Raw genomic sequence first — 17937 nt, 5'->3', positions numbered from 1 at the left:
GTACTCATCTGTGAAAGGTTTTAGTATTTCAATGAAATTTCACTAAGTTATTCAAATCCCCTATCTCCTCTGATCATAAACCATTCTCTGTGGCCTCTGGGCATGGTAGAGTCTTTAATAATGTGAACATTTTGTCCTTCATGGACATACAAAGACCTCAGAAAACTTTCAGTAAGGTTTCATAGCAGTCTAGCAAAACTTGGCTGAGTATTAGCACTTACAGAAGCAGAGGTGAAGCCAGTGGCTAAGAGGCACAAAGTTGGCTGTGTATGTGTATGTGTATTCAGTATGACTGAATTGCATTTTTTAAAGTCCAAAACAAAACACTATTGAATACACTTTATCCACTAGAAAGAGGATTAGAGAACAAGCATATGATATCTTAGACATGTTGCATAAAGCATCATTGACATTCAGAATAATGAGTAGAGTAGAGTAGAGTAGAGTGGAGTAGAGTGGAGTAGAGTGGAGTAGAGTGGAGTAGAGTGGAGTAGAGTGGAGTAGAGTGGAGTAGAATAGAATAGAATAGAATAGAATAGAATAGAATAGAATAGAATAGAATAGAATAGAATAGAATAGAATAGAATAGAATAGAATAGAATAGAATAGAATAGAATAGAATAGAATAGAATAGAATAGAATAGAATAGAATAGAATAGAATAGAATAGAATAGAATAGAATAGAAGAAAGACAGAAAAAAAAAAAGAAAAAGCAAAAAAAAAAAACCTTGACTGCTTTCAAGTAATTTTAAACAAAAGAAATGGGAAAGTGATGAAAACTGAACCAAGACTGAAACTTGGATGGTAACTTGGATGGTTTCCATTCTGTAGATTTTTTTTTTCCTCTTGTAGTATAATATCTTCATGGTGCTGTTTACATGAAAATTAGTTTAAATAGCAGCCTGAGGCCCTGGAGAAGTCTCTGAGCTAGTAGTCTGGATTTTAATAATGCTGCTGTATTTCTTCACCATATTGTTGCAAATTTGTATAATGAGTAGTTTTCCTCTGAGGAAATGGCCAAGATAGTAGTACTTGAGGGAAGCTCTTCAAAGGCTATTAAAATGTTGTTATTATAAGTTTTTAATAACAAGTTGGAGAAAGACCTTACCAATGAGGTCAGCTGGAAACCATAAATCAGACTTAAAACTTCAGATACATCTACAGTGATTACAATCAGAGTGCTTCTGCTCAAACTGAAGTTAGGGTAGTCTGTCCAGGTGAAGTTGTTTTGATTCAGCCTGAGCATGTCTTTGTAAAACCCTTTTCTCCTGCTGAATGCAGAAATGCATAAAAAGAGGACTTTGACTCAGAAATAAGAGTCATTCTGCCCAGAAAGAATTTCTGTCTACAGAAAACAGGATATGAAAGCAAGAAGCAAGGCTGCTGAAAAAGTTTTAGTTAAGTAAACAAATTTCGCTACATATTTTCCCCACAGGTAAGACAAGTACTTAAAATATCTTCATCCTTTCTTCTTTTCACTGAAATTCTTGGTCTTGTTGGGTATTTTTATTTATTTATCTTAATGGCTGGCTGATCTAAGCATTACTGCAAATGGTACATAATAATAGTAATTCCAAAGCTCTCCCACTGTATGTTGTTTGTGTAGGGAAGGACATTTCATTTCATACATCATTTACAACTCCCTGCTATAATTCTAGGAAGTCAGAAAGCTTTTAAAATTTAATGAGCAAAAATTCTATGCTGTTGCAGCATCCAAAATTGGGATATACCAAGCAGTTACATTCAGGAGATTTTCTCTTGACACTGATTTCATTTTCTTTCCACTACACCAAAAAGAATTCATCTACTCTGAAGTTAATTAAGCTGAATAGGAAAGAAGACATTTATGTGAGTCATCTCCAACGTCCTAATCCATTTGCATATATGTTTTTCCTCTAAGATGCTCCCAGCCACTATAATTCATAGACAAATTGCATGTAGAAGTTACAATTTTCTTACCTCTTGAACAGAGTGACCCTTTAAAGGAGTATCTCCATGTCCTAGAGGATAAATTGTCAGTCCCACTGACGAACTGTGCCCATTTCTATGCGACGCCTTGCCTGGCAGCATTGCATTCTGAGCACATTAATGTTGTGTTATTACATTGGCATAAATTAGTTAATTTATCCTAAAGTGGTCTGTGTCCATATGCAATGTCCTTTTTAATTATTTAGCCTGTTTGGGCACAGTAATTAATCTTATTTGGAACAAATGTTTCTAAAGTTTGAAATGGATAGGTTCATTTCAAAACCCTTCAGTATGCTTCTATAACTAAACAGGGATTAGAAATGGGCTGAGAAAGTAGTGTGTCAGTGAAATGCCACTTCTAGCCTGACATATTTGGTTCAGAACATCACAGATAGGGCAAACATTTGTGGAGTCCATCTTGGAAATTCTGGAGTCAGAAACAGTGAACTGGAAATCTCATGGGCACCTGTATTTTTACAGCATGGGGCCATCCAACAAAGCTGGTATTGTGCAGGTGCATGAGGAGCAGAAATACCTAACCTCCTTTTTTAGGAGGTAATTTTTAGTAATTAAAAGTAACAGGGTAGAGGGTGCTGGTTGACTACTGATGGGGACATAGGCTGGCAGTGGTTTCAGTTCCCTGCTTTATCACTACCCTGACAATTGCCTCCGGGACTTGTACTTCCCCATCTGTCGAAAAGAACTAACACTGTCCTCCTTTACAAAGCACTTGGAGATCAATCGATGAGTAATGCTACAGAAGAGGCTTGTATTCTCATTCACAAGTGAAACAAAATCATTTTTTAATTTTTTTTAAATCCACTGAGGAAAGGAATCAATTGTCCTTGATTTAAAACCTAGAATCCAGCTTTTGTTGCAGTCACAGACACGTAGTGAAGCCCATCACTGTGGTGGAGTGAATTGCGACAGATGTGCTCCATCATGCCGCTCCCATTTTTGAGAGTTTTGCAGCAGTAGGGAGAGGAGGAGGAAAGCACTGAAGGGCAAGCTGCTTTCATTCTGCTTTTCTTCTGATGACACACAGTATCTGCCATGATAGCCCTGCTCTGTGCTAAGGATTCTTTATATTTAAAGTGCAACCAAAATGCCATGCCTGACAAACGATGACAAGCAACGAGTGAGAAGTTAGGTTGTTGTCATCCTCTGTGATTGCAGGACTGTATCTGACTGTGTCCTTGACCACCGTCCTCTCTTCTCTGAAAAAAATACTAGGAGGTTGGCACAATGTCCCAAAACTTTCTTGCAGGTATTATTCCCAGTCCTTCTGCAAAGCACTAGGGCACCTCTATGCTCAGCCCATCTGTGCATTGGGGATGCAGTCAGCTTTTCAGCTCTGCTATGGAAAAGGTTATTTTCTTTTCTGTTTTCCACCGAGATTGTTTGAATCATGTTCAGAGTTTCAAATGACACTTGCTCAAGAAAATTACAGCAGTGATTGAGGTAATTGATTAACAATCTCCTCTGTCTGGAAATTATCTATTTAGTTCTCCAACTTCTACCTTTTTGCAGCAATAGTATTATATATGAAATCATATACGTTGGTTAGAGCTAAAATATAGGAAAAACAGGAAAAAGCCAACTCATTTTGTATTATAAAAACACAGGCTTAGTGGCAATGTAAAACTTTTAGCGCACAGGATGTTCTGACATTTCAAATATGATTCGTTCCAAATAAAATACTCCTGGTAAATAAAAAACTCTTCTGCTTCATTTGAAATATTGATGTCAACTGTGATTTTAAAATATATCATTTTAAATGAAGTCATATATGTATTCTAAAAAAATGTAATAGTCAATCACAACATTATTTTAGGATATGTGCTTTAAAAAACTTTAAAAATGTGAAGGAAAACAATTAGAAGAATCCTCTATTAAATGATAACTCTTTAGATTTAACAAAATTGAGACAGGAAAATGAAATAATATTTTACAACTAGTATAAAATGAAACATTTTGGCCTTATTCAAATATTAAAGAGAAAATACCATAATTTTGTCAAGTTGCCATGTTTCAATGAGCCAATTAGCATTTTCCAAAACAACTTTCAGCTTCCCAATTTATTTAAGGCACTCTTCTAGATTACCTTTTCCTTTTTATTTCATTCTACAAATCTTGTAATTAAAAAGGAAAAAAAATCTCCTTGAAACAATTCTGGAAGGTTTTTCATTGCCCTCCCTAGGAGCAAAGCCATGTACTAGCTAATTAATTACAGACCAAACTAGCTTCCATTCAGGTGCACCCACATACTCCGTTCTTTATAGAAGTAGTTTCACCACCTCCATAAAGTAGCCTTACAGCCTACTCCTGTGGACAGTGAAGGAGCCCTCATGACTCAGTGTACTTGCCTCTTCTCTCAGGTCTGTTTGGAGCTTGTGCATTGGTAGAAGCAGGGCACTATGAAGATTGAGACAGTTCCTCCTGAAGAAACAGTCCGAAGAAAGCTTGCCAGATGACCATGAATACCAACAGCTCTGTGGTGACTGATTTATTTTGCTCTCAGAATAATCCTTATCATCTATGTGTTAGCTAAGGGGAATGAGAGGTGATCAGAAGGAAGAGTATTTTTGTACGGTTGGTTTGTTGTTTTATGTTTGCTTGCTTTCCTCAGCAAATAGCAAATTCACTGATCAGATTTACATTGAATAAAAAAGTGCATATTTGAGTCCATTTCACTGGATGTAGGATAACAGCAGTGACTTTGAAGAAGACCTAGATGATTAGTGGTGACATTTTCAAAATGAAATACATCAATTATTCATTTTAAAACATAGTTTTGTTTTGATATCTAATTCTGCTTTTAAAAGGTTAACTCTTCTTAATTGGATGCTTAACATTCTTTCTTTACTTTTCTTTAAGCTTTCTACTTAGAATATGCTCCAAAATTAAATATATGTATACAAATAAAAAGCAGAACAAAGTATTCTACTTTCTCAAATAATTATATACATATATATATTTATATAGTTGTTACAAGGTTGAGTGACATCCTTTCACTCACTTTCATTAAGCAAAGCAGAAAATGCTGTTATTTTCACCTCTTCTTCGGTATTGCTGTACTTTTCCCCAACTCTTTTAGAGTGGAAGTCAGCTAGCCCCAGGGCCACATATCCTTTGATATTGCTGGTGGTTCTTTGGTGCATGAAAAGAGAATATGATCCAGCATTAATGCTGCCCTTCTGTTGAAGATTTGATGTGAGACACTCGGAAGAGCTAATACTCCAGCAGCAATACAGTGTATACATCCCTATGCATTTTGTGAAGAATGCTTTTTTCTTTTCCTCTGAAAGGATAGCACTTAAAATGCTGTGGTTCACTTATTCTAATGTCTTTTAGGCAGCATCAGATCCTTACAGACAATTTAAAATTCTTTCACACTCCAGAAATACCATAGGCAGTAACAAGTTAGATAAGTCATTCTTAAAGCTATTAGCTGATAATGATGATAGCTTCAGTTCATCTGAAAAATTATTGCTCATAAAATTATTGTATCATAAGCAAACTGCACCTTTTACTGGTTTGTTTATCTTCACAACACTTTCAGCTTGGATAACACTTTTTTTTTTATTAATATTGTTACTATTTATTTTCCCCCATCAGTTACATAAGATATCTCATAAAATATATCTTATAGATGCCAGCATTAAGAGAATCACTATCTTTCAATACAATTGAAGATGGAACTCTTTAGTGTTGTTACAGAAAGGGAGAGGAAGCAAAAAGAAAGACTCAAAAAAAAATTTGAATGCATTTGGATATTTTCCACAGCCCAAGTGATGAACAAAATTAAAAAAAAAAAAAAAAAACATCATACAGCAGAACTAATTTAAACTCTGTCTCTTGGGGAAGGGATAGAAAAGTCACAGAGAATTAGCAAATTTTACAGGGTGGGAAAAAAATCCACTAGATTCCATCAAACCACTGGTCAGAAGAACTTCAGTGATGGCGCTCCTGGGGAACTCCTGTACTACTGACACATGTATGTCCCAGGATGTCTGTAGTGCCTGAGATACAAGGCACATATACTCTTCTTGAAAACTGAGCTGGAACCCCTCAGATTGACCTTGTTCTGAAATTATCCAGTCATGGACTGTGTGTGATAGATCCTTTTCTAAGAAATTGTGCTGCTTTCTTGGATTTGTCAGACTGGATGAAGCACAGGTGCTAATATTGCTGCAGCTGTTGTGCACCTGAGCAGTCATGACACATTCCTGAGCATCTGTACAGGGTGAGGAGGAATGACTCTGCTCTACATTGCTGACTCTACTCTGATTTTTCTCAGTACTCACAGCTGGAGACAGGGTTCCCCTTCCCTCCGTCACTTAATACTCTGGTGATGAGGTGAAATCTATAGCTATTGCACATGCAGAGCAGGTCTTAGGTCGGGTCACCAACCACTTCCCTCTCTGCAGAGCCAGGGTTTGTCCACCTATGTCCTCTTTTGTCGGGGGAAGGAACAACAGCAATGATGATCACCAACATTTGTAGCTAGAAGAAAATTCTAAAGTGATTTTCAAAAGAGCAAGGAGCCTACATGCACATTTAGACTCCTCTAATTTTAAACTTTCCCAGAAGATGAGTGCAAAAAGCTTTTGTGCAATTATAGGAGCATAGTAGACTTTTTTATATAAATAAATAAATAAAAAGCCATTGGAAAATTTAATCTTTGGTCTGTTTGAGACCCAGCGCTCTTCCCAGTACTCTTCAGGGCTGATATGCAAAAACTGATGCAATCACAGCAAGAGGCCATGCTTCCTGTGCACCTCAGGATGCCTTTCCACCTCTCAGGCCAGAGGAGTATGTCCCTTTGGCAGTCCTCTGCTGCTCCAGGCATGAGGGGAATACTCATATCTAGAAGATCCTGCCCCTTAACGATGTATCCCACATCAGCTGAGCCATCATAAATGATCAGATGAGTGCTCTTAAGATCTTTTATTGATTTTCAAGCTAACTCGTTTTACCTCAGATTTCTGGCAGTCTTAAGTGTACACGTCCACTCGGTTATGGACAGTTACTACATCTGAGCCATCAAGCTATGCATGCCTACATCCATTCAGCCTTATGGGCTTGTCATCACTCATTTAGCAGCAACATCTGCACATGGCTAGACTGGGCTGTAATGGTCTGCTCTCCCCTTGCTATAGTTAAGCACAGAAATGTAAGACATAAACTACATTTTGGGGCCTGGATCAATACGCATTACTGTATGGCCCATGATACCCCTGATGAGGTAAAAGGCTCAGCATGGTCAGGCAGCTGTAAATTTTCCAATGTTATGTCTGGCAATAATGAGAGCACCACAGTGAGGAGTAGAGGGCAGGACAGCTGCTGTGATTCTCTATCACTTTTCTTGCAGATATCACAGAGAAAATATCTTGTCCCAGCTCTGGAGGCTCTCCTAAATGCCAGCCTAAAGCATCGCTTGTGATGTGCTTAGAAACTGTCATAGCAGCAGCACCAAAATGGGGAGATTCCTGCAAGTTGTGCATTGCCAGCAAGCTGCAGGGACTTGTTTTGCTTCGTACTATTTGTCTTTTCTATTGCTCTCCTGACTTCTTGTATCATAGTTTTTTCAAGTCTGAGCCTATATTACTGGCCAGAAGCTAGCACAGTCTTGCTGGGGTGCCTTTGGTGTAAGATGTGTTCAAAAAAATACTATCATGTAATAACAAATAGTTTCAATTAAACAAAAGCAAGAACTCCATGGCTGTGCAGAAGTGGGGCTTCAGAAGCTTCCAAGGACAGGATGTTATTAAAACCTTTTGTTCCTGTTTCTAAAGCAGCTCTGCTTTGCAAACAAACCAGGAACACTTCAGGTTTAAAAATATGCAGAAATTAAAGTAACTGTCACACCTGTCATTTTTAATCTGTAACATAATTTGACTGCATGGAAATATCACTTTTTAGTGGTGATGAAACTGTTTACTTGGGGCTGTGCTAAACCATGGAGAAAGCCGGCTAGATTTTCCACAGATAACATTGGCTATCAGAAGTCAGCACAAGTAGATTATAAAAAGAAATCTAAAATTATTGAGTTGTCAATGACTCCATTCAGATCTCATGGTTTAAAGGAAAATTGCACTGTTTCAATGTCTGGCAATCATCAAGATTATATGGTAAGAGTTGTTTTGCATAAACTGTGAAATATGTTTGGAAATAATCCCTTTCCCTTCCACCTGATGCTTACACTGCATATTCAACGTACTTGGCAGCTTTAGTTAATTTATTAACAAAAATATTTTTTTTTTAAAAGGAGGGAAACTGAGGCAGACAGGGGTGATTTGCTGAAAGGTACAAAGGAAACCATAAGGGAACACAAGGTTTTAGGGAATTTTCTGGGGATTCAGTGTCCCTTAAATTCCAATCTTTGTCACATGCCTATGGTGTTAACGCTGGCATATTGCCCTCTCCCCAGAGCCTTTCCTCTTTCCATTAAGTTAGTCTGATTGTTTCTACCTGTTCTCTGGCTTGTTAGTTTTATTTTTATGGGGACAAGCAATATCCAATGTTCAAAACTCCTGTTGCTTCAATGATGCAAATTCATCAGCTTCACAGCTGGGAGGAAGGCCCTGGTTTCCCTCTTTTCTGCCCATTTCTGTACCCTTATCACAACACCACTTACAAAATAAGATTTGTTCTTTCTTCCACTGAAGTTTAGTTGCAATTTATTCCCAGTGTTCTATTAAGATCTGGCCCAATCCTCCTCATTATGATCCTAGCCTTGAAGCAAATTGCCTCTCTCAAACCTACTTAACCTATTTAAAATGATGAGGAAATTTCAGCATTAAAGCTCAACCTGAGCTCTCTGTGCAGCTAGTGTGGTGAATGCCAGGCCTGCAAATCCCTTTCACCAAGCTTCTTTGAAAATTTAAAGGGGAAAAAGCACATGAAAGCAGCAGCCCAGACTATAACTAACTGTACAGGGAAATCAATTTAAATGTAGACCAGAAAAAAGGTTGGATAACACAGACACATCAGCTCAATTCCACTTAAGAAACAGCTTCACTCAAGTCATTCTTCTAGAGCTTTAACAAAAAAGGTAGTTCCATCAAATATTCCAGTGAACACAGCAATAGCAGTCAGCTCATTCAAGCACAGCCCTTCCACACTGTCATATAAACCCTTACTCTGAACTGCTGCCACCACCTCACTGCCTCAATGCTGCAGAGTCCCTTTGTATTTGTGTCTGGATTCATAAAGCCTCTTCAAACCCCCAGTAAAACCAAAGGTTTCACAATGAGCACTACTGGGAGCGGGAGGGAGTGATCTGGTCATTAGGTGACTTGTGAGTGAGTTTGGTGACTACTTTGAGGGATTTTAATTCAAATTCCTAATGTTTTTATTTGAGAAAGTGAAAATCTTGATGTTGGGAATTATCAGAGGTAATAGATGTCATTATGTACTTTCTACAGAACATATAATTATTGATGCTTGTAGCCTGAGTAATCAAGTATAGAACTGCAGCTGATACAAACAGGACAACTTGATGCCTTCAATCTGAAAAACAAGCTATTTACCCTGCTTTTTTCTAAATGTACCTGGATGCACTTGATTTAAGGTTTTAAATTTCATGTGGTAGATCACAGTCATTTTCCCACTCAATACCTCTGCATCTAAGAAACATGTTTACTGAGCATTTTGCCTCCTGTTTACAGACATCCTTTCTGTTCCAAAAAGTCACAGACTGCTTTCATGCTCATAGGTAGCTCTGTCTCACCCTGGAGTTAGTGGAAATTTAGGTAACCCAAAGGCTACATTGCTGAGCCTCTAGCCCTCTGTACATGCTGAGCCATTCTGGAGGACACACAGCACCAGACTCAGTCCGTAAGGTCTGCAGTGAACAAGAGTTGCACCTGCACCCCACTGCACCTAAATCTTCCCTATACCTGTCTGTTCATACTCACTGTGTTACAAAATCCCAGAATATCCCAAATTGGAAGGGACCTACTAGGATCATAAAATCTGTCAATGGATCATTGAACTATCATATATATTAAAGAAAATAAACTCTAAATTCAGGAAAACTCTTGCTGATCTTCCATTCTATCAATGGATAGACATTTTCCATATCAATGGACTGACATTTTGACATTTTGCTACTTCATGGCCATTTCGTTTCCCAACTTTTTTTTTTTCCCCATAGTACATTTAGAACAGCTCGTTGAAACGTGATGTTTGTTTTCAGTCTTTTTGTCATGTTTGAACTCACAGCCTTGTATTAATTTCACTCTTCATGATTAAGTAAATACCTCCTTATGAGAGAAAAATTAACTAAAGCAAAGATATAATTGTTTTTCTTCACATGCTTATTCAGTTAAAATACTCAGTTTCTGTTCATTTAAACTTGAAAGGAAATACATTCCAGACAGAGTTCCGACTGAGCTGGAAGTATTATAAATTAGGCTGTCAAAATGGGTCTAATTGTGTGGTTTAATTATTAGATTATACAGGAGAATACAAAGTGGCCATTTTGTTAGTTGAAGACAGTGTCATCTGTCTGCCCCAGGTCCTTTGGTAAAGCTGTAGGCTTTAAAAAGACTTTTGTTTTTCTGATATGTATAATTTTTCAAGGCTAGACAACTACTAAAAATACTAATTATATACATTAATAATCATAACTCCCTAAACATTAATTGTATATATGAATAATAAACTATCCAAACAAGCCATCAAGTCACCTATAAGAACAGCAGACATCCTACTTCAAAGGCATAAGATATAAATATACAATGCGTAACCTGACCCTTTGCTGTGCCTCTCATTCCTTCCCCAAGTTAGCAGAGGAGCTGGTGCAGGACTGAGTATGATCAAATAGTGCTAATAGGCATTTGTGAATAAAAACTGCCTCTGGGTCTAACACTGGCACCCATCTGATCAAACCAGTACACCAGATTGTTCAGAAACTAATAGAGGGTCATGAATATTTTTGGGAATATTTTCCCATAAACGTGAAATAATAACTCTGAGGGTGTAATGCAAATTGATGTCCCCTATCTCACAACTAAATTTGTGATTTTTATATAACTGCATTGCTCAGGGAACAAACAACTCTTTTTTCTTAGAGATTTATTTTTTCCTTAGTGGGATTCTGTTTCCTTTTTCAATTCAATTTTGTTGTTGTAGAGAAAATTTATTTTATTCTCATATCTCTTTTAAAACTTTCATTGTTATTTAAAACTTGTAAGGATTTGGGGTTAGCCCTACTATAACCATTTAAAATCCTGTTACCTCTCTCCCATTTTGAACTCCAGCTATAGAGTTTTCTTTTCCTTCTTTTAAGGGATTGCTATATTCTTACGGACCTAATATTGTGAGGTGCTATGGAACTCCAGAAAAGCTAAAAATATTACTTTGAATAATACCTTCCTTACTAATGAACAAAAGTATAGACTGACTTGATACATGTGCTACTTTGTCCACTCATGAAAAATGAAGTTTTGCAATAATTAATATTAATGTTTCTTTTTGAAAAGATACCAGGCTTCTGCTGACTCTGAGTGGAGTTTCATTCCAAGCCACACAAATAAGGTCAAAGACAATCTTTTCTTAATTAAAGGGATCACATAATATTGATTTAATAAAATTCTAACATTACTTAATGACAGCTAGATATTATGTTCAGAGCAGAAAGACTGACGTTTCTTTGTAATCAATATGTATTTTATTAAAATCAATGTGCTACATGAACTATTCTACAGGGCCTTAATAACATCTAATCTGCCACATGACAGAAACAGGGAGTTTGTCATCTGAAGGGAAGATTGTTTGATAGAAGATTTGCTACATGTATAATTCAGAATTTATTTTCAATTCTTCTTAGAGGCCAATGAATGTGATTTGCATTATTCAAAGTGGTAAGTACTTAACCCCAAAAAATTTCAGATAGCCACGAGGAGTGAGGACCTGGAGAGAAAAGAGGTAATACCATGTGCACTGTTTACCTGCCAGCTTTGCATTCAGCCCTGCTCAAACCCGTGAATAGCAGGAGAGACTCTTCCACCCAGGACAGCCCCTGTCCCTGCACTGACATTCTCCCCTGAAACATTGTCCTGAGGCAGAGCTGCCCCATGATCTGGGACCTTCTCGAAGCCCATGTGCACTCCGAGACCTGAAGGACATCCCAGTTCTACCAATACTCTCTAAAGGCCAAGTATCTAGCAAGCAAAGAACGTGAACATGCATGCACTCCTACCAGCTTTATGCTATAAAATAAATCACCAGCTGCATATTTTGCTCCATTCTCAGTGCCCAATTCCCACGGAGACACTTAACCACCTGCTACAGCTGCTAACAGACACTGCATTCACTCAAGTGAAGATGTGCTTTGGACTTGAAGGGTTGGGTTTTGTCTTCTTAACAATATGAGGAGATAAGGTCATCACATCAACAACTACACCAGCAGCTCTTATAGGACTTACCTTTCACTGATCACAGTCAGTGAAAACCTTTCACTGATCACAGTCAGTGAAAAAGGTGATGCAGTGAAAAAGCATTAATGCTTTCCTTAGCAGTCTAAATTACCCCAGTGGGTAAGGGGATGTGATTCTTCTTTACTTCTTTATTACTTTCTTTAACCTTAGTAATCTCTATCATAATTACTTTAAAGCACATTTCTCACCCTAGAAGCTAATGGGCAAATGACCCAAATCTGCTTTTTTGATTCATTTTATTTATTTCTTTTTGGTGCGGCTATATTCAGGAAATAAAAGGAGTAAAAGCTGACAGGTTTGTTAACTGATTCCTTAAATGTCTCCTTTCAACCTTTCCATTCAGTTCTCTTCTTCACCTTGTGGACAAGATCAAGTGAGAAGTAGAGTGTTGGAACTTTGAGAGATCCTCCAGTATCTTATTTTATATCATACACACTGCACGTAGCACTGAGCTCTCTTTCCTAGTCAAACTGAGAGAAAAAAAATCTTCCATTATTAATGTGTTTCACCAATCATTGTAGAATTGGTAACATCAGACAATAGCCATTGCCCACTGTTTGTTGCTCACCATATCTTCAGTGAAACTATTAAAGAGACAAGGAAGGATTGGCAGTGGAAAAATGTGCAAATGAAATTTCACCTAGTTTGGGGATGGTTGTGGACAAGGTTTGACTGATCAGCGGGCAGTTTCAACATATATCAGCCAAAGGGACACGTAATATGAGGATCCATGGTGAGTGCTTTATTTCTCTTCCTTTCAGGTTAGTTTTGTTCAATTATTTGGGTGCCCACAAAGGGAAGGGTGGATGAAAACCCACGCGCACCTAGAGAGTTCTGCAGAAAAAGCCTTTCTCACAGCTCTAGTTGAATCTCTGGACACTATGCCACTCAATTTGAAGGCTGTGCTCTCAGTTTTCATAAAGTTTATATTCATCAACTTCTGATTCACCTTGAAGGCTTTCTTCTAATTACCTGACACAGAAATAAGCACCATTTGTCCGTGCCTGATATGATCACAAAACACAGTGAGAATTGATTTGAGTCTTCCTACCTTTACCAAGAGGAATCTAATAATATAGAGTTTTCTAAACAGAACTGTACAAAATGTTGGGGTAAAGATATTGATAAAAATTAAGGAAATGCAGAAAGGTATTTTCATTATCAACTAATATTTATGATAAAAAGTGAAGGCATACTAACATCAGAAGTAAATTATAAATAGAATTGTGTCTTACCTTACTCCTCCCCCCCCCCAAAAAAAAAAAAATAAATAAAAAAGTGTTCTAGGTGCAAAACCCACCCATCCATATCTATTTTGTTCCTCATTCGCCCATAACCTTTTACACTTAAATAGGGATGGAGAACATATTTACTCTTTAGCATAAATATTTTTTGATTCTGGTCCAGCATTTAATTGAAATCCTATTATACCTTGATTTCTAAACAAGTATTTTTCATTCTCTATAAAACAAAGTGAAGGAAAACAAATATAGGCACAATAAAAACATAATGCTGAAAAAAATTATAATCGGTATAAATTTGCTTTCCAGAAGGAATCTCAGAAGATGTAGCCCAAAGGGCTATTACATAAGAGTTAGAAAATGAGTAACATGGGAAAGCCTTTAACCTAATTATGGTTTTCTTATTATTTTATTGGCACTATTGAATTTTCATGGCTGAGCCAACACAACTGCTATAGCTGTGCCTGCTGTCATTGCTCATTATTATCTTTTTTTTTTATACCAAATTATAAATGTGCATGTAGCATTCTGCAAACAAACAAGAGATAAGGTCTGTGTTTCTTGGCTAAATGTTGGCAGTGTTATGCTTTATACACATCTTAGATGGCACTTTCTCCAAAGTGATCCCACTGCCGAGGTCTCCTCAAGCCCATCAAAATAGTCATAAATTTATGACCATAAGACACATTGCTCCTGCAGGTGTCTACCTTCAATTGTCAAACCTTACCCCCTAGCTCTCTAATCATTGAGGAGCTTCCCAAATTACTGGCTGTTAAGTTTTGCAAGCATATAATGCAGCTCTTTTGTGTCTTTCTTACTGAGGATGAAGCCCAAAATATTGGCCTCCTGTTTTGTAGTTTTCTAAAATAAGTATCTTCCTCTTGTTTGCAGCGCAGCAACATGGCATGACACCATACAATTCATCAGTGAGTCAACAGCTTCCTGTTCAGTCATGGAACTTGGTCACTGAAGTTATGCCATCCAGAAAGACCTGTTGGGCAAGGAAGCCACACAGATGATAAGGTACCCGATAGTCTTATGCCTTTGGCCCCATTGTGGATTTTGAGAACTTATGATTCAGATCTTGCATCTTGTCGTGGAAAAGACCTGAAAGCATTACGAGAAGTCTACATTAGCACATGCTAGAGCCACCTGCATCCTCATAAGGCTGAGAACTTACCACCAAGTCCAATCCAAACACAAGACACCCCTCAGTTAGCATCATCTATAAGGCCCTGCTAGATTCCCCCAGCTATCTCCAGCAAGGCTGGGCCCTATAAAATAAAATAAAATAAAATAAAAAAATAAAATAAGATAAGATAAAATAAAATAAAATAAAATAAAATAAAATAAAATAAAATAAAATAAAATAAAATAAAATAAAATAAAATAAAATAAAATAAAATAAAATAAAATAAAATAAAATAAAATAAAATAAAATAAAATAAAATAAAATAAAATAAAATAAAATAAAAAGAGATGGACAGATGGATTTCTCATCTATCCCATCTATCCAAACATTAGCTTATGCTTGGAAGAATACTGAGCAATTCTATTTAGCAGGGGAAGTTCAGGTAAAGCTGTATTCTTGTCTCTCACCCAAGAGCCCTAAACACTAGTCATGTCCAATCACTCCCTCTCTTTCTCTAGATCAGTGAATAGAGAATTACTCCACAGAAACTGGAACGGCTTCAGCAGGAGTGATTAAAAGAACCTCCATGAGTCCTGCGGTTCAAGGAACATATTCTAGGAAAAACCATATCATCAATATCTGAACTCAGCTGGAGCTCATGCAGCCAGCATCATCTAGGATTTGGGACTAAGCTAAAGCAGGATATGATAAGGGATGGTAAGAGACATTGTATGTGATGGGATATGATATACTGAACTAAGCATTTATGGCTGGTTTGCTTAGCAACACACCCCTGGAGGCTCCATATATTACATTTTATAAAAATACTGGGTTTACTCTAGATCCAGAAGCCTAGAATTTATGACAGGACATGTCAAATGATAGAAATAAAAAATATGGCACATTCTTTAATGTTGATTTTTGGGAACAAAAGGACTAAACTCAGAATAACATGAACATAACATTTTATATATGACAGGCAACAACTGTGAAAATGAATGTGAAAATCATCGTTATTTAAAATATTCTTCTCAATTTTATAAGTAATTAATACACATAATTTAGTATTCATTATTTCTTATTCCTTTGGAAAAGTTCCAGAAGTAATGTTAAAGTCACTATGAATAGAGTTAATTTGATTTAATCATACACTGTTTAGGTGTCTCACATATACTAGTCATTTTGTTTTCATCTATAGTCATGGGAAGGAAAGAGAGAATGCTTCATGCCTTGAATAGAGACTTTTCTCAAGTTAGGGTGGAACTTCTGGAGAACTAATGTCTCTGTATCAGCAACAGAATAAAACTGTGTAACTGACTTAAATGGAATTTCACAGAGTTAGATCACTTGAATAACATGTAACGTGATTTTGGGAGAACATTTTTCTACATAACAAATTATACTTAAGTGAAAAAAAAATATATAAAACTCAGGCATGTGCTTGTTAAAAACTGAAAAAACTTATTGTACTGGGTCTGTCTGTTTAGGATGGAGTTAACTTTCCCTGCAGTAGCCCATATAGTGTTGTGCTCTGAACTTGTAGCTAGAACAGCAATGGTATTACACCAGTGTTTTGTCTATTATTGGCACATCAAGACTCCCTCCAATCCCCACCAGAGCCTGTAGGCTGGGGGTGGGCAAGAAGGGGGGCCATAACCAGGGAAGCTGATCTAAACCAACCAAAGGGATATTCCAAACCATATGTTGTCACACTCAGCAATAAATAGTGGGAAAGAGGAAGGAGCAGGGGGCACTCATTATGAAAACGTCTGTCCTCCCAAAGAGCTGCTATGCATATTGAAGGCCTGTTTCCTGGGTCATGGCCGAACATCACTCATCGATGGGAAGCAGAGAATTTTTTTTTTTCTCTCTCTGTGCTTCTGCATGGCCTTTATTTATTTTTCCCTCTTCCTTTTCCCTTTAATTAAATTATCCTTACCTCAGCCCATAAGTCTTTTTTTTTCTTTTCAGCATACCTTCTTCTGTCCCTCTTCTTCTGAGGAGGGGGAGTGAGAGCGGTTGCGGTGGAGTTCAGCAGCCCAACAAGGTAAAAAACCATACTTACGCATAACAAGCAAAAAGGAATGGAATAATTGTGGATTAACTAGATACTAACTAATCAAAATCGTTAAAACGCCTGTTATTAACTATGTATCTTCCAGCCTTTTTCCAAAAAGAGAGAACTATTGTTCTTTTATTTTTATAACTTTACTTGGCTATAGGTTAAAATGCAACATCTCAGATATGTTTATATAGCTGGTATTAGCTTACAGTACAATTTTGAAGATGATAAGTATTGTAAGAGTTCCTGGGAAATGGCTGACCTCAACTATTTTTAACTGAATGTGGGAGTAGTCGCACTTTAAATCCTCTGGGTCACCAATTCACATCTAAGTAGTATTTTGCAGGTATAATTGCCACTGTGATCTTGAAGAAACAAGAGATTATTGGTTTCAGATCCAGGTTCTGACTAAGGATAGGATAAAAGCAAATCCTTATGTTCCACCTTGTTATGATCAGACATATTGAACTTTTGTTAAAGAAAATACATTTTCTCATTTGAGGGACCCAAAACTTAACCTTCCTATCTTCTACTCCAATTGTTCATTAGAAAAAAAAATAAATAAAATAAAAATAAAAATAAAAATAAAATAAAATAAAATAAAATAAAATAAAATAAAATAAAATAAATAAATAAAATAAAATAAAATAAAATAAAATAAAGAAACTTAATTTCATCCTAAAAACAAAAACTTGTGGAGCATCTTTAATGTAGTATATAACATTTGTGGGAATACATTCTCATCTTTTGAATAGAAAATATAACCTACTGCTAGATACATTCAAGAAATATATTTATTCTCAACACATTCATTCTTGAATAATCTTAATTTCAAATTATATTGATGTCCCTTCATAAATTCTCCTGTTGCACAGATAGCCTGTCAAGCCCAGACGAAAGGCCAAAGTGAGTTTTTTGACACAGAAAATATCTCTCTGAAGAGAAAATTCCTAATTCCTTTTTTTTTTTTTCTTCCCCACATGAATGCTGAATAAACAGGTTTTCAATAATACAGAGTAATAAATGGCAAACTTGCCTGAATCCAATTATTAATCTGATATTCAGATATTTAATTCATTCCTAGTA

The 17937-nt window shown here is 36.7% G+C and overlaps 1 long non-coding RNA gene across 2 annotated transcripts in view; it reads left to right on the top strand.

The window, feature by feature from the left end:
- LOC125180403 (uncharacterized) overlaps nucleotides 1-17937 on the top strand; it is a 68258-nt gene that overhangs the window by 21471 nt on the left and 28850 nt on the right. For both annotated transcript variants that reach the window (XR_010832447.1, XR_007158922.2), the window contains exons 2-4: nucleotides 14549-14680; nucleotides 15308-15506; nucleotides 16761-16836. This is a non-coding gene — a long non-coding RNA (uncharacterized lncRNA). The remainder of the gene's footprint in view (nucleotides 1-14548; nucleotides 14681-15307; nucleotides 15507-16760; nucleotides 16837-17937) is intronic.

Source organism: Anser cygnoides, chromosome 6 (assembly GCF_040182565.1).
Source record: "Anser cygnoides isolate HZ-2024a breed goose chromosome 6, Taihu_goose_T2T_genome, whole genome shotgun sequence".
In the NCBI taxonomy this organism is placed as follows: Eukaryota; Metazoa; Chordata; class Aves; order Anseriformes; family Anatidae; genus Anser; species Anser cygnoides.
Note: the sequence above shows the minus strand (reverse complement) of the source record. Positions and strands in the feature narration are given on the sequence as shown.